The sequence below is a fragment of the Triticum dicoccoides genome, chromosome 7A (assembly GCF_002162155.2).
Source record: "Triticum dicoccoides isolate Atlit2015 ecotype Zavitan chromosome 7A, WEW_v2.0, whole genome shotgun sequence".
NCBI lineage: Eukaryota > Viridiplantae > Streptophyta > Magnoliopsida > Poales > Poaceae > Triticum > Triticum dicoccoides.
In genome coordinates, this window is record NC_041392.1 from 16,182,586 (window position 1) to 16,207,953 (window position 25,368).

The window sequence follows — 25,368 nt, forward strand, 5'->3', positions numbered from 1 at the left end:
AGATGATTTGGTAGGTAGTCTAGTTGGTAGATGTTTGTAGTTGTCCACCAATAGACATAGTTTGTGAATTTTTTTTGAATTATAGATGATGTATGCATGTGCTAGTAAATTAGCTATATGTTGAATATATAGATGGCATAATATTTGTTTGAATCTGAGAAGGCTACTTTGTCAAGCAAATATATTTAGAAAAAATATTATATGTGTGAAGTGGTATGACAATATAGTTGAATATATAGATGGCATAATTTTATTTGCAAAAGAGATGATGAAATTTGATGATTGTGTGTGACATGATTTGTTCAATAGAATGGCGGATGATGATTATGAAATTTATTTGATGGTGGAATTTGGTACTCTAGATGATATGTGTGCATATGTAGAAGAAAGAAATGATGTGGTTATGTGTGAGAAGAATGGTGCGTTCATATGGCATAACTTGAAGAAGGAAATAGTATTGTTTGATATTGTTCATGTATTCATAGATGTTTGTGATATTTTTTTAAGATGGCGGATGATGATGGACCTTGGTATGGCGGATTAATCGATGAGTGGGATAAGGAGCATCGTGCGCGTGCCATTGAGAAGGGAGAGGTAAGAAGCAAGACTTATCAATTTTCGTTGTTTCTCATTTGTGTTCTTGTATTGATTAAAACATCACTTTATTTGCAGCTTGTAGTTGCTATGCGTGAGGGGTCATTCCGCTGATGACTTTCCTTACGACCCGCGGTACGAGCCTTACATTCGGAGATTGGGTCTTCTCCCATTCGTGTTGCAGTTTAAGCGACGCGCTCCGCCGGTGAACCACGCGGCGCTGACCGCACTTGTGGATCGTTGGAGGCCGGAGACTCACTCGTTCCACCTTCCATTTGGGGAGATGACAATGACCCTTGAGGACATGGCTATAATAAGCGGCCTTCCTATCAACGGACAAGCTGTTACCGGTCGTGTCAGTGCCGTTAATTGGCGAGAACAGACTGGCATTTTAATTGGTGTTCAGCCCGACGCCCCTGAGGAAGGCAAGGCCAATACCGCAGGAGTGAGGCATTCTTGGCTAAAAATGGTCAGAGGAAACACCAATCCGTGTCCTCAGGATGCTAATGACGTGGTTGTGCAGCAGTACGCGCGGGCCTATCTTTGGTACGTACTAACCAAGGTAGTCTTCTCAGATGCAACCGGTAACTCGGCCCTATGGATGTTCCTGGAGCTACTCAATGATTGGGATACCCAGTATAGCTGGGGTTCGGCCGCACTAGCATATTTGTATCGTCAGGTAAGAGATATTTGCAACCATTTAACTTGCATTTGTCATGCGCCTCCATATCTAACATGTTTGTTTGATTGCAGCTTGACTTGGCGTGTCGCAGGAAGGGAGATACATCCTCATTGGCTGGGTTTGTTTGGAGCCTATCCGTGTGGATGTGGGAGCGGATCCCGGTTGGACGGCCCGATATCAAGAACCCCAACATGGCAAACCCATGGGGTAATCCAGACGGGCTGCATGATGATGATCCATATCAGCGCCCTACGCTTGCTTACTATTGGGAACAAGTGACAGTGTACACAGGAAGCTCGCATGTGCGATATAAGTGCTATATGAACGAGCTGGACACCTTGACTACTGAGCAGGTATAGAGAAGTTCAATGAGACCAAATTTAGTCAAGAATGAAACTTGTATCTAACAATGTATCTCTTTGTTTTGCAGGTACATTGGTTGCCTTATATGGAAGATCGTGACTATGATCTTAATGAGATGTGCATGCGTGATAGCCATCTTTGGCGGGCCAGGTGCCCAATGATATGCTTCTTCGCAGTCGAGTGGCACTTTGTAGACCGTGTGGCAAGACAATTTGGAAGAAGACAAGGTATTCCAATTAAGGAGAGCAACGAGGAAATGCTATCTCTGCATCGGTGAGCAAGCATGCCTTGAGTATGTAGTAGAGCATTGAATAAGTCTATGTTTGCTAATGCTTTGTCCCGTGCATCATTTGTAGGTTCGATCGAAGGAACAATCAGGATATATCGGATTGGGCAAACAAACACCGTGCGTGGATAGAAATTTGGAATCAAAGAGACACGTTAGTGCAATCATAGAATAGACCTCACAATCAGTCAGCATATCATAAGTATCAAGTGTGGTATGCGGATCGTTACCGGTTAAAGCTAAAGCCTGGTTAGACTCACGAGGAGTGGTCGGAGTTGGTGTCTGAAGACCCGGAGACTGCAGAAGGTTATCATACCTTCAAAACGGCTATGAGAGACACCAGAGGGGCTCACATTGACTATGCACCGATGCATGACGAAATGGTAGTCTGTTTGACCTATTCTAACAAGCTTGCATCATGTTGTCTTCTTTCAAATACATAAGTTTGGTGTGTTCATGAATTGCAGGGCAGAGAGTTGCTTCTGTGCGTCAACGATGAAAATGTTGCACTGAGTCATCCACCTGGTGGTGTATTATCTGAGAGGACTCTTAGGAGCACGATGGAGGTGTGACCAATATATTATAAAAGTTTCTTTTCACGGATTATTTATTTGCATCTCATATCATAGCATATTTTGTGTTGTTGCAGAAGTTCAAGAAGTGGTTCCATAAGATGGCAGCAATGCTTTCTTACCATGGTGCTTAGTCCAGTGACGTGTATGCACCTGGTACCCGCACCGCCAGAGCTAATAGACAGTGTTATATCCAGAACGATGAGGACATGGAGGAGAAGGTCCATGAAGAGTAGCCAACACATCAAGAGGATCATGAGTATGATGTTGATGCTCCACAACCATCACAGGTTACACAACCGACACAAGGCAATGCTCGCTCTAGGAAAGGAAAAGCCATAGCTAAGACACCAGGCAAGAAAGGTAGAAAGAAGACATGGAACACACAATTCCATAGTCCGGAGTATCCTCATCAGCTTATCCCAACAGGAATGCAAAGATATAAGGCCAACATTGAGGCGGAGGAGGAGGCTAGCAAAGAGGAGGAGCCTACACTTGCAGCACTCGTGAAGAGAGGAAGGAGGAAGTGAGCTTCTTGTTTGGAAGTGCATGAACTAGGTGGCGTTTGTATGCATGAACTTGGTGTTGTGGTAAAAACTTTTAAGGTTGTCTTGAATTTGGTGTCTTATGTATGCACTTGGTGTCTTATTTATGCATGAATTTGTCGTGATGAAAAATCTGTGAACTTGTTGTCGTTTGTATGCAAGAATTTTTCATGGTAAAAATTCTGTGAAATGTGCTATCTTCTGTGTTCTATGAACCTGTCATATTATTATATATGTGCTATCTTCTTGTGTGAAACAAGTCCAAAATAATGTACAGGGCCCCAGACGCCAGGGTCCTTGGCGTCTGGTATGAAGTCAGGGGACCAGACGCCACGATCCCTGGCGTCTGGTTTGAAGTCAGGGGACCAGACGCCACGATCCCTGGCGTCTGGTGGTCGACTCGAAGCAAAAGCAGAGGCCTGGACAACAGAAATAGGGTAGCCAGACGCCAGGGTCCATGGCGTCTGGCCCTGGTGTAGTAGTTTTTTTCATTTTGTTGATATTTTGTCACAACATAGTATCGAATGACATAGATATTTTGTTCTATCAAACACCTATAGTATTGACTGACAAACATTAGTGTTCACATAATAGCAAATGACAAACATTAGTGTTCACATAATAGCAAATGACAAACATAGTTATCACATAATCTCAAATTACACAAATAGTCTTGAATGAGAAGTACATCACATACAATGTCTCGAATGACATAAGTAGTTCATGACCACCATGGTCCACGATAGTTGAAACGACATGAACATCACTATAACTCGGTTTCCTGTAGCAATGCAAGTCAACAACCCTTTTCCATCCCCATTCTTGCAGCATTTCTTGAGTCTTGTCATCATCAGTTATGTCAACCAATTTTCTTTCCCCGGGGCCATCTGACTGCTTCCTGCTGACGTAGTACACAAAATCCTCTTCCTTCAACCCTTCCTTCAACATGAATTTAGTCTTCAACCAATCGAAAGTGAGGTCCACTTCACTAACTTGCACAACACATGGAGACAAGCCTTGGACATGAACAACAAGGCTAAGCACCCATTGAGTACCCTTAGCCATCTACAACACACAAATCTCTTAGTACCTAACCTATGATACATTAAACCATGAGGAAAACAAACTAGGGTTTACACAAAACTATGATACATTTAACCAACCAAAAAATGGGGGTGGAGTTGATTTACCTTCTAGTTTTGAAATCTTGAAGATCCAACGGTGAAACCGGACCGATTCGTGAGAGATTTGAGGGGGGGGTTTAGGGTACTGGATGAGAGTGAGTGGATGAGAGGGATAGAGGTGAGAGTGAGTGGAGATGAAAGGAATGAGAGGGGTAGAGGTGGAGATGAATGGATGAGAGGGCTAGAGGTGGGCCCAAAGAATCTTATCCACTCGAAATTTGCTCTCTGGATAGGGAGCCAGACGCCAAGGACCTTGGCGTCTGGGTGTGTTGCAAACTGGCAAAATGCTCAGACAGATCAGATAGGTGTCTGGTCTCCTGCGTGACCAAAACGAGCCAGAGTGGAGGAGGCGACTCTTGGACATCTTTTGGTACCTCATGATCTATCCAAGTGAAGTACTTGCAAAGTGGAGGAGGCGACTACATAAAAATCATGTTTTTGTTAGTAATATGAGTTCAAACTTGATGAGGTTTTTTGTATGTACACCCAACATACTGGTGGTATGTCATATGCACTAGTTGGACTTCGACGATCATGTGCATAGTTGGGACACACGAAAAACCTTCTACCTTCTGTCCATGACTTCTTGCGGTCTGTGGACACCTTCAGCTTGCAAACATCAGCACACCAACATGGTGATGTGGGCACATCCTTCTCCTTCTCCAACGTGGCCTCCATCCACGTCTTCGGCATGTCCTCTTGGTCCGCGCACGCCGGCCTCGTCCTGGAACCGGATGAAGCCATGCCTACAAAAAGAACAATTGTTAGCACAAGACACAAAGAGATACATGTGTAAATACAGTAAATAAATAAATGCTAGGAATTGTAAGAACAAATAATATACCATTATTATTAGATCAACCATCTGGATTAAGCAAATAACCAAAGGCCGATCCATTATCAACCATTCCTCTCCGACTACCACCACCTCTAGCACTTGTGCTTCCTCTCCGACCACCACCACCTCTAGCACTTGTGCTTCCTCTCCGACCACCACCACCTCTAGCATTTGTGCTTCCTCTCCGACCACCACCACCTCTAGCACTTGTGCTTCCTCTCCGACCACCAGCACCTCTAGCACTTGTGCTTGCTCGACCACCACCTCTAGCACTTTTGCTTGCTTGACCACCACCTCTAGCACTTGTGCCTGCTCGACCACCACCTCTAGCACTTGTGCTTCCTCGACCACCACCACCGTCACCTCTTCCACCTCGTTCACCATCGGCGCCACCTCCATGACTTGTTCTTCTTTTTTTGGTTTTCCTATTCTTGCATGTCCGCTCATTGTGTCCCCCTTCACCGCACACCCCACAGTTGATAGTGTCAGGGGCCTCCATGAAATGACCGCTACCAAATTGTTTCATGCCAGTGTATCCAGCCAGGTCATCCATATCACCCCTGAACCTCTTAGTTCTCCTTCTACCCTTGGTCTCCACCTTCAGAAGATGGTCTGGCCTAATATGAGGGCCATGGTACTTAGGCCACTGTGATTAGTCCAAGAAAGGGTGAAATCTTGGCGCCCATGTCAACCTAGTAGCTTCCACATGGAACTCTTGCATCCACACGGTTTTTCCATCACAAACATGTATGTTTCTCGCCTTCGCCGCCGTTATCAAATGCGAGCATGGCCAATGATACTTACTAGGCCTCTCGCACTGGCACCACCGAGTCTTCAGACGCACCTCAAATGCAGCACCACCATATTGTCTATCGTCTCGTGTTGTGCCACCTGGCTCATCAATTTGATAGATCATTTCAGTTCTGTCGAATATGATAACTTGTTGCCGTAAAGACTTGCTTGCTTGTAACTGCAACCATTCATAAACCTTTTTCGCATAATCCTTTTTTCACCTATCCATTTTATAGTCTCTTCAGAATGCCTCTGAAAGTACTCATTCAGCTTGAAGAATGTGTACTCCACAATTGCAGTCACCGGCAATGCACGAGCACCCTTCAGCACATTCTGGAAACATTCTACCAGATTGCTAGTCATGTCGCCATATCGTCTACCACCATCGTCATGAGCGCGTGCCCACTTGTGCTTCTCTCTTAAATTCCTAGTTAAGAACTCTTTCCCCCCTTCGTTCACCGCTGCAAAGAGTTTGTTGTACCGAGCATCGAAACCTTGGGTGGTGAAGGCCACACATACATGGGTAAGGTCTTTGCTGAGCTCCTTGCTCTTACATGCCCGGTAAAAGTTGGCCATGAAATGCCTCATGCACCATCTGTGGTGAAGCTTTGGAAATCCTGGAATAACAATGTCCATTGCCTTGAGTATGCCATGGTGCCTGTCCTATATGATGCATACCTCCCTAGCCCCAATCACGTTGTGCCTAACATGACCCATTAACCACTCCCAGTTGTCTTGGTGCTCGGAAGGCACCAAAGCAAATGCACACGGCAACACGTTGTCTTTGATGGATGCGCCATTGCTACCATTAGTGTGCCCTTGTATCTACCGTTCAAGAACGTGCCATCTATAGACAAGGCCGGACGACAATGCTGAAACGCCTCCATGCATTGTCCATAACTCCAGAAGGCACGGTGGAACACTCCCTCGTGATCCTCGACCACATGAAACATGCCCGGGTTCTTATGTGCAATCGCGGCCAACAACCTTGGGAGCTGGTTGTATGCTTCTTCATAACCACCATACAACATCCTAATAGCATTTGCCTTTGCCTTCCATGCCTTCCCATACTTGACTTCATAACCAAATTGTTTTTTCACCATCCGCATTAGAAACCTCACTTTCACAGTGGGATCAAAGCCTATGTCTTTCATCCATTTGTATCCGAGATACTCAGATGCGAGTTGACGGTGTGTCGTTCGAAGTCGTTTAGATGGCGGTTTGCACCTATGAGTGGCAACACAACTTGTTAACACCCATTCTTCGGTTTCTTTAAGCTTTCTTGCACGAACCTTCCATGGGCATCCTTCGTCCTCATGCTTCACGGTGTAACGCAACTTCATGTCGGAGTGCTCAACATAAATTGGCCTATGGTTCCGAATGGCATAGTCAGCCAACCAAAACTTCAGCATAGGCAAGCTCAGAAACTTCACTCCTTTCTCCAAATAAGCATTCTCGTCCTCATTCTCCACCCTTGGTTCTCCTGGATCCGGGCATGGTGTTGGCTCAATCGCCGTCATTCTCATTCCACCATCAACAGCAGCTTTATGGGCAAGGGTGAGATCTTTAAACAAGTGAGTTCTTTTTTCTAAGCCCGTCAGCTCAAAGTGGATTTGGTTTTCCTCCTTTGTGAATCCATCCTCGTCCAACTGTTCAACTGGACCCTCGTCATCCGAGTCATACGCATATTGACGCCTAAAAGGCAAGTCACGATCCATGTCCTTTTGCGCTATGTACGCATCCAAGTCACCAACATCATTACCATGAAACCCTTCCTCTTGCTCTTCGTCGTCATCATAAGCATCTTCATCCTCTTGAATTACTTCGTCACTAGCAATCACCTCAACTTCATTTGCTTGGCTAGTTGGTGGTTGGCTAGAAGCATTGGGGGCATACAACTCAACCTCATTTGCTTTAATAGATGGTACACGGGACGTGGTGGGCGATAAGCATTGGGGGCATCGACCACAATCCTATGCTCAACAAGTGGCACCATTGTCCTCTCGCTCATGTCATCCATTGGGGAAGAGACATGTCGGTTCAAATCATAGGTAAACCGAGGAGATTCAACCTTGGTGGCAAACAATTCAAGTGACTTGTCTTCCGATTGGGAAACTTTTTCCTTGTATACATCCCAATGCAAATCCGAGGTGACAGGCATACTTTTCAAGCGAGATTTGGCTCCAACTCCAACATCATACCTTCCTATTAACTTAACATCAACATTGGTGTCCATCCACTTTAAGACTTGTCTCACTTTTGCAACAACATCCTCATAGCTAGGGCTTGTATCAAAAACCAATGGTTCCTCACCCGTGTCGGCATTGTTACTCAAGAATGCCTCCTTGTCCATGTAATGAACATTAACAAGTCTCTCCATCAAAAATAACATGAATGCATTTAAGACTTCAATGAGAATTGGTGTTTATCCAAATACATCTCATTATATCCAAATCATATCAACACTAAATTATTGGTGATGTCCACAAAAGTATCACTAATTAACACACACTAAGCAAAGTTAACCCTAATCACTAACTAACTCTAACCCCCAATCTTTCTACTCAACAAGCATATATTCCTACTACACACCATGCATATCACTATATTATCAAAGTTAACCAAGCCATTCACACTAACATAAGGGAGAAAACAAAAACTAGGGTTCCACCAACATGTATAAAATGCAACCAAAATAACAAGATTTAACAAAAAATAATTGGATGATTTGGGGGAGAATACCAAGAGCAACAAAGTGATGGAAAGATCCACCTAAGGGATGCACCTTTTGGAGAGGATTTGAGGGCCGGGGGCTTGAGGGGTGGGAGAGAGTGTGGGAGCTCCAAGTGTTCTTCAAGCTCAGTTTGTGGATTGGGAAAAGTGTGTGGGGTGGGTCCCACACACTCCCCCGTGGGTTATCCACTTACCAGGGCCAGACGCCAGGGTCCTTGGCGTCCGGCCCCTTTGCCACGTCGGCAGGTCAACGGGCAGGCGGGCAGTATGGGCCGGGGGCCAGACGCCAGGGTTCCTGGCGTCTGGTTCGCAACCCAGACGCCAGTGATGTTGGCGTCTCCCAAAGATGTCAAAATCAATTTTTTTTTGAAACAAGGTCAAATCAGGATTTTGTTAGCCTTTTAGGTCATAACAGTAATTTTGTCCACCGGCCAGCTAGTGTACTGTGCTGCCGTATTTTAGACGCAAAACTAATATATATTTTTTCAAACAAACAAATAATGACAAATAAAGGGATCACAAACAGTTGCTTATGTCATCTTAGATGTGACATAGTTATGTCACATCTAGATGTATCCTAGACACACTCATACGGGTACTTAAAGAGATACGTATATTGTATTTTTTTCCGGCGTGTGCCGCATAGACGTGGGCTTGGCCTTCCGAAATGTAAACCTGGTCTTCAATGCATGCTTGTAGTACGTAGGCACTTCTTCCGCTTTTGCCATGCATCACGTACAAGGATAGGCATGCATGCATGCATGCTCTAGCCCCTTCTATGCACATATATTCTTCTCTGTATTCTGCACTCAAGAAAAAAAATCTTCTACAATAAAAAAAAAAGTTAACCACGCGTGGGTTAGTCATGTAGAAGCAGAAAAATTCATTCATCCATCCATGATTTTCTTTTAATACTACCAAAACTAATTAACCTCTCTTCTTTGATATAAAATCACGTCGAACACAAAGCAACCAAACCAGGAGAAGAGTGCAAGTAAATAAATTGTCTTACCGGCATGGATAAGAATAGTGGGAATCGATGAACCTGGCATTAAATCCATGCAGAAAAACCGTCAACCCGAAAGGAAGTGCCCCTATAGAAATCCTATCGCTACTCATACCGGATTAAATGGACACTCCCTGCACACACAAAAAAAAAGTATTAAATGGACACTGTGGGAATTGGCCTAAGGATTGGGTATGATTTCATGGCGTCACGTCCGTCCCTCAAAAAAAAAATTTATTTCCTTGACGTCCGAAGCAATGCTTCAGGAGTAGCTTATGTTCAATTTCTATTTGTTGCCAAATAGACATTTGCTCTTCTAAAAGGCTGTGAGTCTGCATTACATACATAATCCTTTAGTAAACAAAAGATAGCTCCAAAAATACTCAAAGTTATTTTTTAATGTAGTAGGCAGAACACCTGATTTTTGTCTATAAAGGAAGCACATGTGCGCATGTAATAATCTTAAAAATAGGGGTCGAACTGGCAGCTGATTTCATCTATATAAGCAACACACTGACGGACTAACCCCAACACTGGTCGTGCAAAACACGGCACCCGTACGGCAGCAAAAATTGCATGCATGTGGTACTACAAAATTTACACGTGAAGACCAAATTAGACTGAAGCAGATTGACACCAACGTACTACTTACCTGCGATCCATTGCAGCTGGTTGAAGGTGAGCATCCACTCGATGAGGTCCAGCGTGGCGGGCTGCACCTTCAGAAACTGTCCCTGGAAGGGCAGGAGGGGGAACTACGGCAGGTGCCTCATGTACCGTCTCGTCTCCGGAACTCCGGATAAAGCGCATGTTGTTGTGGTTTCTCAACGGGAAGAGCGGGGCGTGGTTGATGAGCTCCCTGAAGATGCAACCAGCGGATTAGATGCCAATGGTAGCGGACGCGGAGTAGTCGATGGAGTTGAGCACCAGCTCCGGGGCAGGCACCACCGGATGATCACGTACTCTGTCATCATCTTGCTCTCCGACGATGCCGCACCAGACCGAAGTGGCGGATCTTGAGGTCGCAGTTGGCGTTCAGCAGCAGCTTGCTCGGCAGGACAGGAGATTTTCCTTAAGAGTTCATGGTTATCTATCCTTGCAACAACAACTGCAGATCAAGAATACGGCCATGGAGCGTCAACCTCAATTGGTATGACGGGAGGAAGGCGCTGGAAGGGGGAGATTAATAACAAATTAAAGCTAAGGTAACTGAGAGGAACAGGGATGTGTCATCATTAATTGGCAGTACGGGAGGAGAGGGGCTGGGAGGGGGAGATTTATAACAAATTAAAGTCGAGGTAATTGAGAGGAACGGAAGAGGAGAAGATGAAGAGCAAGAAGGAAATGGATTAGTTGTTGCGCATAATAAAGAGGTATAGGAGTTTCTCGTACACGATATAGTAGTGGAAATTGATTTTTTTGCTGACATGGCATATCCGGTGATTTGGAATGCCGCATGGTGAGGGAATTAGTGGTAGTGGGAACTAAAAATCTGATGTGGCATACATGCTGAGGTTGAGTGTGTGCATGCTGAGAGAACTCTTAGTAGTGGGGAGCAACTTCTTAAGAATGTAAGATATATGGTGTTTGCCCTAAAAAAAAGTCTGTTTTTAACACAGAAAAGGTCTTATAATAAGCTAGTAGGACTATTCTACGTTTTTCTCACCTATAAAGGAAAACTTGTACACAATCACACAGGATGGCACACACATCTCATGCGCCTAAACATGTCTTAGAATTGATTATGCATGGTAGAATTCTAGAATGGAAAGAATACCAGAATATAGACAATTTGGATGATTAAGAATGCCTTAGAATTTACTTCAGAGACTTGATTCAAAATTTATTTTTTTCAGTTTAACACTTCCAGTTCGTCCTTGAGACTACAGGGCACGATTATGTATTAACTTGTTCGAAAAGCATGCTGCTGCCACCTCTATATATATTTTGACCATTCCAGAAGACATTGCGATGCCTGACAACTCACAACAAAATCCGCCGGACTGAAATTTGGACGCAGCTTGTTGTATTCAGATATTTGGGTTATGACTGAAATTCTACTCAAATATGTGCCAGCCATTGCAGCAATTGCCAGTTAGCCTGCAGCAAAGCCCTGGTGCAAACCAAGCAGCAGCTGCTGCATAAGTGATTTCACCGTCCTCTTTTTAAGTTTTTTTTTGGCATGAGAAGCAACTAAACATTCCCTTAAACCATGGGAGTTGACACCAATAAATGAGATATAAGCAAGAGAGAAACAGATCAAGGAACGTAGACACATGAATGGCCAATATTAGCATATCCAGAGAATGTGAAAAAAAAAATAACCTCCAAAATTAAGCCTCGCCAAGCTTCTACATCTGTGAAAAATGCTGCTACATCCGGCAAGGAGCCATAGCACTTGTGGCACAACCAAGTGGATCACTGGCACTGGCCAGAGTCAATATAGATTAAGTTGTACATACTTGTTCCTAACTACTCCCCCGTCCCAAAATATGTGTCTCAACTTTATACTAGCTCTAGTACAAAGTTATGCTAAGTTTGAGACACTTATTTTGAGACGGAGCGAGTAAATCATAATAGAACACATTAAGAGTTAGCAGACCAAGTAGCTAACAAAATCGTAAAAGTGGAAAACCACCCACGACCCAGCAATCAATCATTGTCCGGCACTGTAGACCAGATCCGGGAACACCCAGAGGCTCCGCAGCTGGGAGCAATGATTACTGGGTGCACCAGACGAGAAGCTGTAGGGGACAATTGAGTCAGGCACAATTTTGACCGACTTCAACCGAAGTCCAAGGTACATTGGAATCTTCTGATTTGCTCGAAATGTAAATGTTGTTACTCTTTCCTCTCCATTTTTCAGGTCACGTGCATGAAAATGTAGGGGTCCTCCTGTCTTTGCTAACAAATAGAGCCAGTTTTCCAATTTCTCGGTTTTCACCCACTTAGCTGGTTTGACTGAAAAGTCGAGACGGAACACTTGAAAGGTGCACAAGATACGATCAAATTGGTCACGTGTTACCGAGAGGACAACCACGAGAAGCGTGTCACCACAGACCACCAACCATGGCTTGTCATGCAAGCCAACATCCTGGTCCTTTACACACAAATCTTGTACTGAGGTTCCAATTGTATGATGTGGAGCCTTTCAGAAAAGTCCATGGCAAAAACCTGACCTTTAAAGATGACAATCTGCATGATGCCTGCAGCACCGGGCCTGAGAGGGTGTTCTGACCAAGAGTTTGCTCCAATCTGCCACTGGAACATGGATGTTTTTGAGAAAAGGATGAGGCGTGAGCTTGGTGAACTGAGTGGAGCCACAAGGAAGCCAAAGTAGATTTCAAGATCGCAGCTGGATTTGATTTTGGGAGGCTTCACCTTAGTACCAGCATACACATCGGCAAGGAGGCAGTGCTCCCGGTAGGAGAAGATAAGATACCCATATGAGCATCCCAAATACAATAGGCAATTTGGACTATTTCGGGGCACCGAGCAGCGAAGGGATAAGTTTCTCTTGGCAGGATCACCAAGCAGCCATTTGCAATCGCGTAAAAGGCTGAACACGCCAAGCTTGCTCCGCTTACGTGTATAGCTAAAATCTGGTTTGAGGTGGAGGGGTGTGTGAAACAAAGAGAAAATAGATTGGATCGACACACCTAGCACGGTGGTCTCGTGATCATTATATAGGGCGCCTCTAGGGCTGCCGCTAGGGTTTACGGAGGATAAGTACAGGTTGTTATACAAGATACTACATCCCTAGAATACTAGCCATATCTGATAACTATACAGTTTAACATTCCCCCTCAATCTGAACTTCCCACACAAAGATTCAGATTGTGCCTATTTAAAACAAATGGCGTCTCAGCTAGAGGCTTTGTGAATATGTCCGCAACTTGATCCTTAGAAGATATGAACCGAACATCAAGTGCCTTGGCTGCAACTCGTTCACGAACAAAATGGAAGTCCACTTCTATGTGCTTGGTCCTGGCATGGAATACCGGATTCACAGATAGGTAAGTGGCTCCTAGATTGTCACACCACAGAACAAGAGGTCGAGAGAGGAAGACCCCAAGTTCACCAAGGACTGACTGTATCCATATTACCTCAGCTGTTCCATTCGCAAGTGCCTTGTACTCAGACTCCGTGCTTGACCTGGACACCGTAGCTTGCTTTCTTGAACTCCACGAGACAAGGTTAGGTCCAAGAAAGACTGCAAAGCCACCTGTGGACCGGCGATCATCACTGCATCCAGCCCAGTCTGCATCTGAAAAACAGCTTATCAGCATGGAGGGTGACTTTCGAATAGACAGGCCCATACTGTGAGTATACTTCAAGTATCTCAAGATCCTCTTTGCTGCTGAAAGATGTGCAGTCGTGGGTGCATGAAGAAACTGACAAACACGGTTAACGGCAAAGTAAAGGTCTGGCCTCGTGAGTGCTAGATATTGGAGGGCTCCAACCAAGCTGCGATACTTGGTGCTATCATCCTAAGACAGTGGATCACCACTGTCCTTACTAATCTTCTCACTGGAGGACATGGGCGTCGTAGAGACTTTATAATTTTCCATGTTGGCACGACGAAGAATATCGCTGATATACTTCTGCTGAGAACAATTTCCCCTGGCGATGACTCCACATGGACTCCAAGGAAATAATGCAAGGGGCCCGGATCCTTGAGAGCAAAAGAGGCTTGAAGATCGGCAAGTAGCTTGGTAGTAGCAGGAGGAGAGGAGCTGGCCACAATAATGTCGTCGACATACACAAGCATGAAAATGGTGACACCACTCCGGTTGTAGACAAAGAGAGACGTGTCAGCTTTGGATGCTATAAAACCAAGTTGTTGGAGCCAAAACTGAGCCGAGAATACCACGCTCGAGGAGCCTGTTTGAGACCATATAGAGCCTTGCGAAGTTTGCACAAATGATGAGGCACCGAAGGATTCACAAAACCAAGAGGTTGGCGCATGTATACCTCTTCTTGGAGAATGCCATGAAGGAAGGCATTTTGAACATCCAACTAACGCAAACACCATCCTCGAGAGACTACAATGGAGAGAACTAGGCGCACAGTGATAGGTTTAACAACCGGGCTGAACGTGTCGTCATAGTCCAAGCCATAGCGTTGTTTGAACCCCTTTGCAACCAGACGTGCCTTGTAACGATCAACAGATCCATCTGGTTTGTGTTTGATCTTGAACACCCACTTGCAATCAATGACGTTGACACGAGGAGGAGGAGGAACCAAAGTCCAGGTGCCATTTTGTCGGAGAGCATCGAGCTCAAGTTGCATGGCCAGACGCCACTCCGGTGATGAGATCGCTTCACGATGATCAGTTGGTTCCCGCAGGGCCAAGAAGGCACGTCGGGAGGGACTGTACATGACAGTACCATCAGTGCATTGCAATGGTTTGCGAGTGTGATCACGTGTGCGCGTCGTCATTGTATGCACAGGTGGAGCAGAAGATCCGGTGGCCACAGAAGATCCGGGTGGAGCGCATGCAGGTGAGCGCCCAGGCGAATCCCCCTGGGATCCCGTGTCGGATGAGGAAGGCGACGCGGCCGCCAGATCCTCCTGGGATCCAGCGCCGCCAGCAGCAACAGCCCGCTCCGCAGGCGCCAGGTGGACAACAGCCTGGGGCGAATCGGGAGGCACAGCAGTCCGCGCAGGGGTGGTTCCCACCACCACATGAGGCGGACGCGCGCATGCAGAAGCCGATGTGGGAGGCGCCCCGGTCCGCTCGCCCGTAGGAGACACGGGATTGGCGGGGGGCGGAGACCCGGGCCCAGTCTGGTCGCCTGGCGCGCGGTCCCCTGTTGTCATGCGGTCGGCCGCCGCCACGACGCTGTCGCCAGGTGACGCGTGATCCGAGGCGGATGCGGCGGTAGATCAGGAGACAGGATCAGCCTGGGAGTCCGTGGGAGGGATTTTCTGCGCCGAATCGGTACCTGCATCCAGATTAGTTCGAGAAACAGGTGCACCATAGCTCATGTGGTCATGTGGAAATAAAAGTACGGCATGTTCAGCAACGCAGGGTGGTATTGGAGAGGGTTGAGCATTGGCAAAAGGAAAAAGTTGTTCATCAAAAGTAACATCTCATGATATATATATATATGAGCGGTAGGTACGTGAAGACATTTATAGCCTTTGTGACGAATACTGTACCCGACAAACACACACTGCTGTGATCTAAAGGCAAGTTTCTGAGTGTTATACGGGCGCAGGTTAGGCCAACATGCACATCCGAACGTGCGAAGGGATACGTAGTCAGGCTTGGTGGAGAACAATTTTTCCATGGGACTCATATTGCCAATGACACGGCTGGGTAGGCGGTTGATAAGATAGCATGCGGACAAGTACGCCTCATCCCAAAAACGGAGAGGCATAGATGCATGCGGTAATAAGGAGAGACCCATGTCAACAATGTGACGGTGCTTCCTTTCGGCCGAGCCGTTCTGTTGGTGTGTGTGTGGACAGGAGACGTGATGAGCAATGCCAAGTTGCGGAAAGAATGTGTTGCTAAGCTTTTCGTATTCCCCACCCCAGTCTGATTGAACACACAGGATTTTACGAGACAAGAGGCGTTAAACATGGGCAAGAAAATCATGAAAGACATCAAAGACATCACACTTTCGTTTGAGAGGATAAATCCACACAAATTTACTATAATCATCAATAAATGAAACATAGTACTGGAACCCACCAGAGGAGGTTTTGGCAGGTCCCCACGCATCTGAAAAAATAAGTTCCAAAGGAAACGAAGAAACACTCGAAGATCTAGGGAAAGGTAGCTGATGTGATTTGCCTTGTTGACAAGCATCTATCTATACTACTATTAAAAGAGCAAACATAAACTCCCCTAAAGCCACACAACAAATTGTACACAAGACTGTCAGAACCCTCCGATCAGATTAACTTAAACACATCGTACAGTCCATATTACATCAATAGTCCGTGATGCAAATCAACGATTGAGATCAAATGTTCTGCCCAAGCAGACGTCTGCTCCATCCCCAGATCCCCGCTCGCCCCTACTGCAACACACAGGCCGATTCCGCGCCGCTGGTTCTCCACCTCCCCTCCCTCTCCTCACTACAGGACGCCGCCGGGCGAAGCTCGGCTCGCGTCGGCGGTGCCGGGGTCACTCTCCTGCCTCGAGCAGCGTCGGCGGCGCGGGATGCAGCGGGCTCGGCCTGTGTCACCGACGCGAGTGTCCCTCTCGAGCGGCGGCGGTGGCGGATTCAGCGGACGCGGGCCGTGGCGGCGGCGGCGGCGGTGGACACAGCGGGCTCGGCCTGCGTCGGCGGCGGCGGGTCCATCTCCTTCCTCGAATAGCAGCGGGCTCGCGCCCCACGATTTATTCGACTCCGGCGATTTGTCAACTTCTGCTTTAACGGCGCCGCAACGGAGCACTCTGTCGGGCCCCTTGGCGGGATTGGCGTCCGGATCATCTCGCGCCTCCGCAAGGGGGATGGGACTGCTCGGGCTCATCTGCAAGAGCCCCTCGCCGCCATGCCGCCTGCTGCCGCTGACACCGTCAACGGGAGCGGACGAGCAGGAGAGATCCTGTCGATCTGATGGCGAAAGGGCGAGATAACCGGCTCCTGTATGTTTTGGAAGGTCTACCTCGAGATAAATTTGGACACCGGCAAGCTCCTCTCAGTAAAGCAAGTCGTGGGATTTGGGGATTTGCACGTTTTGGTTTTCTGGTTTGTACGTATTGTCTAAAGACTTGGAGTCATTCGTTGCAGGTTACACCAAGTCTCTCCTTTGTTTGATTTTGGTTCCAGCTTTGATCGGGAGCACCAACCGCGAGCTGGGAGAAAGCCCAAGTGAGTAGCACTTCCACAGCAGATTGGTTACCAATTTAATTGTTCTGATTTTTCTTCATGTGAGGTGATTTCTGGCTTTTGTTTCTACTATCACGCGCATATAAGAGAACTCGAGGAAGAAGTGAAGCTCCTCATTTTCTGTGGTGAACAGATAAATTTCGACTACATATCAGATTCTTTTTTTTTAAACTTGTAGCACGTAGTTACTTAATCCATTTTCTGTGGTTTCAGAAGAAGTACCTTGAGACTGTCCGTGAGGAAGACACGCTGAATATCTTGCTTGATTTTGTTCCCCGCCCACTGCACGCCGCTGTCGAGAACACCTCTGCTACCTCCTCCCAATCTCCGCCACAAGATTCTCCGTCCAGGTAGCGTAGAGTCTGTCTCAAGATTCTCCCGTGCAAGTAGAGAAAGTACCTTCCTCTCCTGATTTTGTACATGGCAGTGCAGTACTATGTGGTTAACACAAAACTGATGCTATTAGCATGTCTACAACTAGCTTGTTTAATTCCATACACGCTTCACTCCCTGTGTGTACAATAGGATTGTATAGCGTAGATGGATTGAACAACATACATGTATGTAGAATTATTAGCATGTGAGGCCACATTTAGAATTCGATTGTCTGTTTTGTGCACTATGTTGGTAAATTAATTTGTGTACTAACATGTTCATTACAGATCCTGGGCGAGGAATAAAAAAATTAGTTCTTGAAGCTTCTCCATCATGCCGGACGGACAACTGTATCCGGCACCGTCGCCATCGCTTATGGAGTTCCACACCATTGCCCAGTTGTACGAGAGCATGTTCAATCTTCTCCATTCAAGACTATGCAAGTGGTCAACTCTGCCAAACAAGAAGATATGAGGATATGGCATATATGCCCCATAAGGTAGCTATATGGTAATTCATGTATTGTAGTTTGGATTACGGTCACACTTTGAAGGGTAAGTACATGATGCTCAATGACATAACCTGCACTGATCTTCACAGTCATATCATCTGATAGAAGTTTATTGAATTTCATTTAAATTTTGTTGTATGTTATCCATGATGTAAGTGGAGATAGGAAGTTAAACAAAATTAAAAATTGCAGCACAAAGGGGATGTCCACCAATGATTTGACATGATAAGATGTTAGTGAAGCATGGCAAACTATGACATTAGCAAAACTTATATTTACATATATTCATATATATGTATTTTGGAAATGTGCATTGCACGTATATCGTACTTCTCTTCACTATTCAAAATACTTGTACCCACTATGATTTCATTTTTTATTATTTACCTTGAAGGAGTATTATATTAATGTTATTTGTTGTCCACCTTGATCCTTCACTGCTATTTTTCCTACAAAGCAACTTTGCATGGAGTTAAGATCATTTCGTAAGATTCTGATATGTTTTTCAAATTCGCTTCCTTTATGCATGAACCTATCATCAAGATTTAGACCTCTTATATGGTGCATGTATGCTGCTGTAAGAAGAAATGTAATATTGTCCTCATCAATTTCTTTCTTAGCATGCACAATGTGTTACAACATCAATTTCATTGGTTTGGAGAAGGTGATAAACATGCAACCGTTCTTACTTGATGATATGAATGCTTCATTGGAGCAATATTGGCCTTTGTTTGCACATTAGTGTTCCATTATGTAGTAAAAGATGTGGTCTGGTAGCCTTTCTTCATTGTTACAGTTATTGTCAAATGGTGGAATATTGGTGCCTGGTAGCTCTGGTTCATGTAAGCATGACGAAACATCGTAAAATCATATTTCCTGTTGTATCATGAGTCATATGAAAAAGAAGGTTAGGCGATTTATGTTTTTAGTTTTTCTATTGCTCGTGTGTTAAAGATTTAGGCATACATTTCAGATATAAATTTGGGCATAAATTGTCACAAATAGATGGGTGGCGTGGGTCAAGGTTCAGAAACCCAGGGCATCATGTTTCTTTCGAGCCATATGAGGAGAACTACATCCATGGTAGTGGCTACAATATAATCAGAGAGCCATGTACATGTTGATTGTTATGAAATCATGGGATGGAATCTTGATCTCCGGTGTCCAGAAATCTATTTTCTCAGAGAAAAAATCGATGCGAGTTTATATTGCTGATGTTTCGTCACGCACCTTAATTTCTTCTTCGGATTATGAAATATTTAGGTTAACAAGATGCCATGTAAGTTGGGTTGAGATCTGCTATACAGTGACTTTCTTTTGTTCAAATATTTCATTTTTTCATTTTCATGCTGTCGAAGTATTTGTACTTGTGATTTCCTGAAGTTTTGTGAAATATTGAAGGATATCTTGGAACGACAAAGTTCCCAGTCTTCATGCTAGGTGATAGGACACTGGCTGCTGAAGTTGCTCATTGCCTCGCATAAAAGAATGGAATCTCCTTATTTTTTGCTATGTTTTGCACATGTTGATTATGATGGCATTGTTTTGAACATTCTATCCCATGTTGATAAAAAGTAGATGCTTTGGTATGCCCTCTTTGTTCTAGCTTGGTTGGTTGACTGGTTGTTGTTCTAGGTGTTGTTGAGATGACCTAAGCTAACAACAATTTGAGCTTGCCTCCATGGTGTTTGATTATATTTAGGTGGACAAAATCCCCCGGTGATAATCCCAAAAAGAAAATTTGGCATTGACGCAGGGCATAGAGCGTTGGTGATGCCTGAAAAGAAAATTTGGCATGGCACGGGAGGTAAGGCGTTGGTGATGCCCAAAAACAAGATTTGGCGTGATGCGGGAGGTAGAGCGTTGCATGCGGCAGCAAAGATACAACCATGTTAAAAAATTCAAACCATCGACGGGAAGTAGAGTGTTGTGTGCGGCAGGAAAGATACAACCATGTTCAAAAATTCAAACCATCGGGGTCACAGTTGCAAGATGGGGATTGGATGGCATGGACACATTTAGCTAGCAAAGGTTGTTCGCCGAAATTAGAGTTTGGATTATTATATAACTTCATTGTAGACCAATTACTGTTAAATCATAACATGTTATTATGATAAATATTATGAACAAAAATTTGATTCAGATAATTAAAATATTGAAGAAAATTCTAAACTTACGTGCGTTGCACGTGCACGCTTACTAGTTACACAAATGGGTCAAAGCCCGACTTGACGATGCTAGTTTATTGGACGCCAAAACATGCTGAACGACTTGTGTGGATGGATGACCGAGCCTAGCATGCCAATCTTCAGCAGAGAGTCTAACTGAAGATAGGGCATGAGAACGTGAAGGCCGAATGGGATAGAGCCCATTTTCACATCTGCCTTGAAGAAGAACCCTCTTGGTTGTCAAATCCTTCATAAGACAATGAGTAGGATAATATTTTAGATAAGCATGATTGTCAGTGGTAAGACGATTAACAGAGAGGAGGTTCTTATCGGCATTGGGAACATGTAGTATATGTTGCGAAGTTTAAGGTTGGCAGAGGGAGTAGGAAGGAGAGCATGACCACGATGAGCTATGTGCAAACCTGATCCATCGGCAGTGTGGATGCGGTCCCTTCCAGGATACTTCTCCCTCGCGGTGAGCCGGTCCAAGTCCGACGTGATGTGGTCGGTGGCCCCCGTGTCGGTGAACCAGGTTGGGTCGCCGAGGATGGATGGCGGTGACGCAGCTGCTAGACCCGCCATCTTGGAGTGTTGGGGTTGGAAGGCATGGTTGTAGCGTTGAGCACACTCCCAGGCATAGTGCCCGGGACCCCGACAGAGTTGGCACTGCAGACGTGCATCCCTGCTACGTCTCGAGCTAGCGTTGGTTTTCCCCAAAGAGGAGGGGGTGATGCAGCACAGTAGCGTAAGTATTACCCTCAGTTTTGAAGAACCAAGGTATCAATCCAGTAGGAGGTCACGCGCAAGTCCCTCGTACCTGCACAAAACGGTAGCAACTCGCAACCAACGCTTAGGGGTTGTCAATCCCTTCAGGGTCACTTACGAGAGTGAGATCTGATAGAGATAATATTTTTGGTATTTTTGGTATAAAGATGCAAAGTGAAAAGTGAAAGCAAAACAAGTAAAATAAAGTAATGGAGATTGATATGATGAGAATAGACCCGGGGGCCATAGGTTTCACTAGTGGCTTCTCTCAAGAGCATAGATATTCTATGGTGGGTGAACAAATTACTGTTGAGCAATTGATAGAATTAAGCATAGTTATGAGGTTATCTAGGTATGATTATGTATATAGGCATCACGTCCGTGACAAGTAGACCGACTCCTGCCTGCATCTACTACTATTACTCCACTCATCGACCGCTATCCAGCATGCATCTAGAGTATTAAGTTAAAAACAGAGTAACGCCTTAAGTAAGATGACATGATGTAGAGGAATAAATTCATGCAATATGATAAATACCCCATCTTGTTATCCTCGATGGCAACAATACAATACGTGCCTTGCAACTCTTTCTGTCACTGAGTAAGGACACCGCAAGATTGAACCCAAAGCTAAGCACTTCTCCCATTGCAAGAACTACCAATCTAGTTGGCCAAACCAAACGGATAATTCAAAGAGACTTGCAAAGATAACTCAATCATACATAAAAGAATTCAGAGAAGATTCAAATATTATTCATAGATAAGTTGGATCATAAACCCACAATTCATCGATCTCAACAAACACACCGCAAAAAGAAGATTACATCGAATAGATCTCCACGAGAGAGGGGGAGAACATTGTATTGAGATCCAAAAAGAGAGAAGAAGCCATCTAGCTACTAGCTATGGACCCGAAGGTCTGAAGTAAACTAATCACACTTCATCGGAAGGGCTATGATGTTGATGTAGAAGCCCTCTGTGATGGATGCCCTCTCCGGCGGAGCTCCTGAACAGGCCCCAAGATGGGATCTCGTGGATACAGGAAGTTGCGGCGGTGGAATTAGGTTTTTGGCTCCGTCTTTGGTCTAATGGGGGTACGTAGGTATATATAGGAGGAAGGAGCACGTCGGCGGAGCTCCGAGGGGCCCACGAGGCAGGGGGCACGCCCAGGGGGGCGCCCTCCACCCTCGTGACCTCCCCGGAAACTTCTTGGAGTAGGGTCCAAGTCTCCTGGATCACATTCGGTGAGAAGATCACGTTCCCGAAGGTTTCATTCCGTTTGGACTCCGTTTGATATTCTGTTTCCTCGAAATACTGAAATAGGCAAAAAACAACAATTCTGGGCTGGGCCTCCGGTTAATAGGTTAGTCCCAAAAATAACATAAAAGTGGAAAATAAAGCCCTATATAGTCCAAAACAGTAGATAAAGTAGCATGGAGCAATCAAAAATTATAGATACGTTGGAGACGTATCAGGCATCCCCAAGCTTAATTCCTGCTCGTCCTTGAGTAGGTAAATGACAAAAAGAGAATTATTGATGCGGAGTGATACTTTGGCATAATTTCAATGTAAATCTTCTTAATCATGGTATGAATATTCAGATCTGAAAGGTTCAAGACAAAAGTTCATATTGACATAAAAAATGATAATACTTCAAGCATAGTAATTAAACAATTATGTCATCTCAAAATAACATGGCCAAAGGAAGTTCATCCCTACAAAATCATATAGTTAGGCTATGCTTCATTTTCGTCACACAAAGATGTTCCCAACTTCTATACCCCCGATGACAAGCCAAGCAATTGTTTGATACTCAAATAATCTCAAACTTTTGCAACCTTCACGCAATACATGAGCGCGAGCCATGGACATAGCACTATGGGTGGTATAGAATATGATGATGGGGATTGTGTGGAGAAGACAAAAAAGGAGAAAGTCTCACATCAACGAGGCTAATCAACGAGCTATGGCGATGCCCATCAATTGATGTTAATGCAAGGAGTAGGGATTGCCATGCAACAGATGCACTAGAGCTAAGAATGCTCAACAAAAGAAAACTAGTGGGTGTGCATCCAACTTGCTTGCTCATGAAGACCTAGGGCATTTTGAGGAAGCCCATCGTTGGAATATACAAGCCAAGTTCTATAATGAAAAATTCCCACTAGTATGAACAAGACAACTTATGAGACTCACTATATGAAAATCATGGTCCTACTTTGAAGCACAATATATGAGACTCACTATATGAAGAACAAGGTGCTACTTTGAAGCACAAGTGTGGAAAAAGAGATAGTAGCATTGCCCTTTTTATTTTCTCTTTTTTTGGGCCTTTCTTTTTTTCTTTTTGGCCTTTCTCTCTTTTTTTTGATTGGGCAATGCTCTAATAATGATGATCATCACACTTCTATTGATTACAACATAATGATTACAACTCGATACTAGAACAAGATATGACTCTATATGAATGCCTCTGGCGGTGTACCGTGATGGTGCAATGAATCAAGAGTGACATGTATGAAAAATAATGCATGGTGGCTTTGCCACAAATACGATGTCAACTACAAGATCATGCAATGGCAATATGACAAAAGTAAAGCATGTCATGATGAGGATGATGATGGAAGTTGCATGGCAATATATCTCGGAATGGCTATGGAAATGCCATGATAGGTAGGTATGATGGCTGTTTTGAGGAAGATATAGGGAGGTTTATGTGTGAAAGAGCGTATCATATCACGGGGTTTGGATGCACCGGCGAAGTTTGCACCAACTCTCAATGTGAGAAAGGGCAATGCACGGCACCGAAGAGGCTAGCAAATGGCGGAAAGGTAAAATTGCGTATAATCCATGGACTCAACATTAGTCAAAAGAACTCATATACTTATTGCAAAAAATTAGAAGTCATCAAAAATCAAGTACTACGCGCATGCTCCTAGGGGGATAGATTGGTAGGAAAAGACCATCGCTCGACCCCGACCGCCACTCATAAGGATGCACAAGCCAGGTACACTTCATGCTTCAAATTTGTTACACAACTTTAACCATACGTGCATGCTACGGGACTTGCTAACTTCAACACAAGTATTTCTCAAATTCACAACTACTCAACTAGCACGACTATGATATTATCACCTCCATATCTCAAAACAATTATCAAGCATCAAACTTATCTTAGTATTCAACCCACTAAAAAGAAAGTTTCACATATGTTGAATACCAAGTATATTAACATTAAGCAAATTACCATGCTATTAACGACTCTCAAAATAATCTAAGTGAAGCATCAGAGATCAAGCTTCTTTAAAACAAACCACCACCGTGCTCTAAAAGATCTAAGTGAAGCACTAGAGCAAAAATTATCACGCTCAAAAAGATATAAGTGAAGCACATAGAGTAAACTATCAAGCTCAAAAGATATAAGTGAAGCACATAGAGTATTCTAACAAATTTCAATTCATACATGGCTCTCTCAAAAGGTGTGTACAGCAAGGATGATTGTGGTAGACTAACAAGCAAAGACACAAATAATACAAGACGCTCCAAGCAAAACACATATCATGTGGTGAATAAAAATATAGCTCCAAATAAATTACCGATGGAAGTGGACGAAAGAGGGGATGCCTTCCGGGGCATCCCCAAGCTTTGACTTTTTGGTGTCCTTGGATTATCTTGGGGGTGCCATGGGAATCCCCAAGCTTAGGCTCTTGCCACTCCTTGTTCCATAATCCATCAAAAGAATTCACCCAAAACATGAAAACTTCACAATACAAAACTCAATAGAAATCTCGTGAGCTCCGTTAGAGAAAGAAAACAAAAGACTACCTTAAGGTACTGTAGTGAACTTGTTCTTCATATGTATTGGTGTTAAACCTACTGTATTCCAACTTCTCTATGGTTTATAAACTATTTTACTAGCCATAGATTCATCAAAATAAGCAAACAACACACGCAAAACAGAATCTTCACTGGTGGAAAAAAGGCCTTTGGTCGCGGTTCGCAACTGCCATTAGTCGCGGTTGCGCAACCGCGACCGAACGGGCGCGACTAAAGCCCCCCCCCCCTTAGTCGCGGTTGCTTAAGAACCGCGACTAAAGGCCCATCCAC

General features: G+C 44.6%; 1 long non-coding RNA gene and 1 pseudogene across 2 annotated transcripts; one reads left to right on the forward strand and one right to left on the reverse strand.

Moving 5' to 3' along the window:
• Positions 1–12,251: 12,251 nt before the first annotated feature.
• LOC119332879 overlaps positions 12,252–25,368 on the reverse strand; it is a 51,466-nt pseudogene continuing 38,349 nt past the window's right edge.
• Positions 17,026–19,482, forward strand: LOC119331877. 2 transcript variants are annotated; one of them, XR_005160695.1, is made up of 4 exons: positions 17,026–17,570; positions 17,659–17,795; positions 18,108–18,319; positions 19,305–19,482. It is a non-coding gene; the product is annotated as an uncharacterized LOC119331877 (long non-coding RNA). The 2 variants fall into 2 exon arrangements; XR_005160696.1 differs by lacking the exon at positions 19,305–19,482 and having other exon boundaries at positions 17,027–17,427; positions 17,533–17,570; positions 18,108–18,254.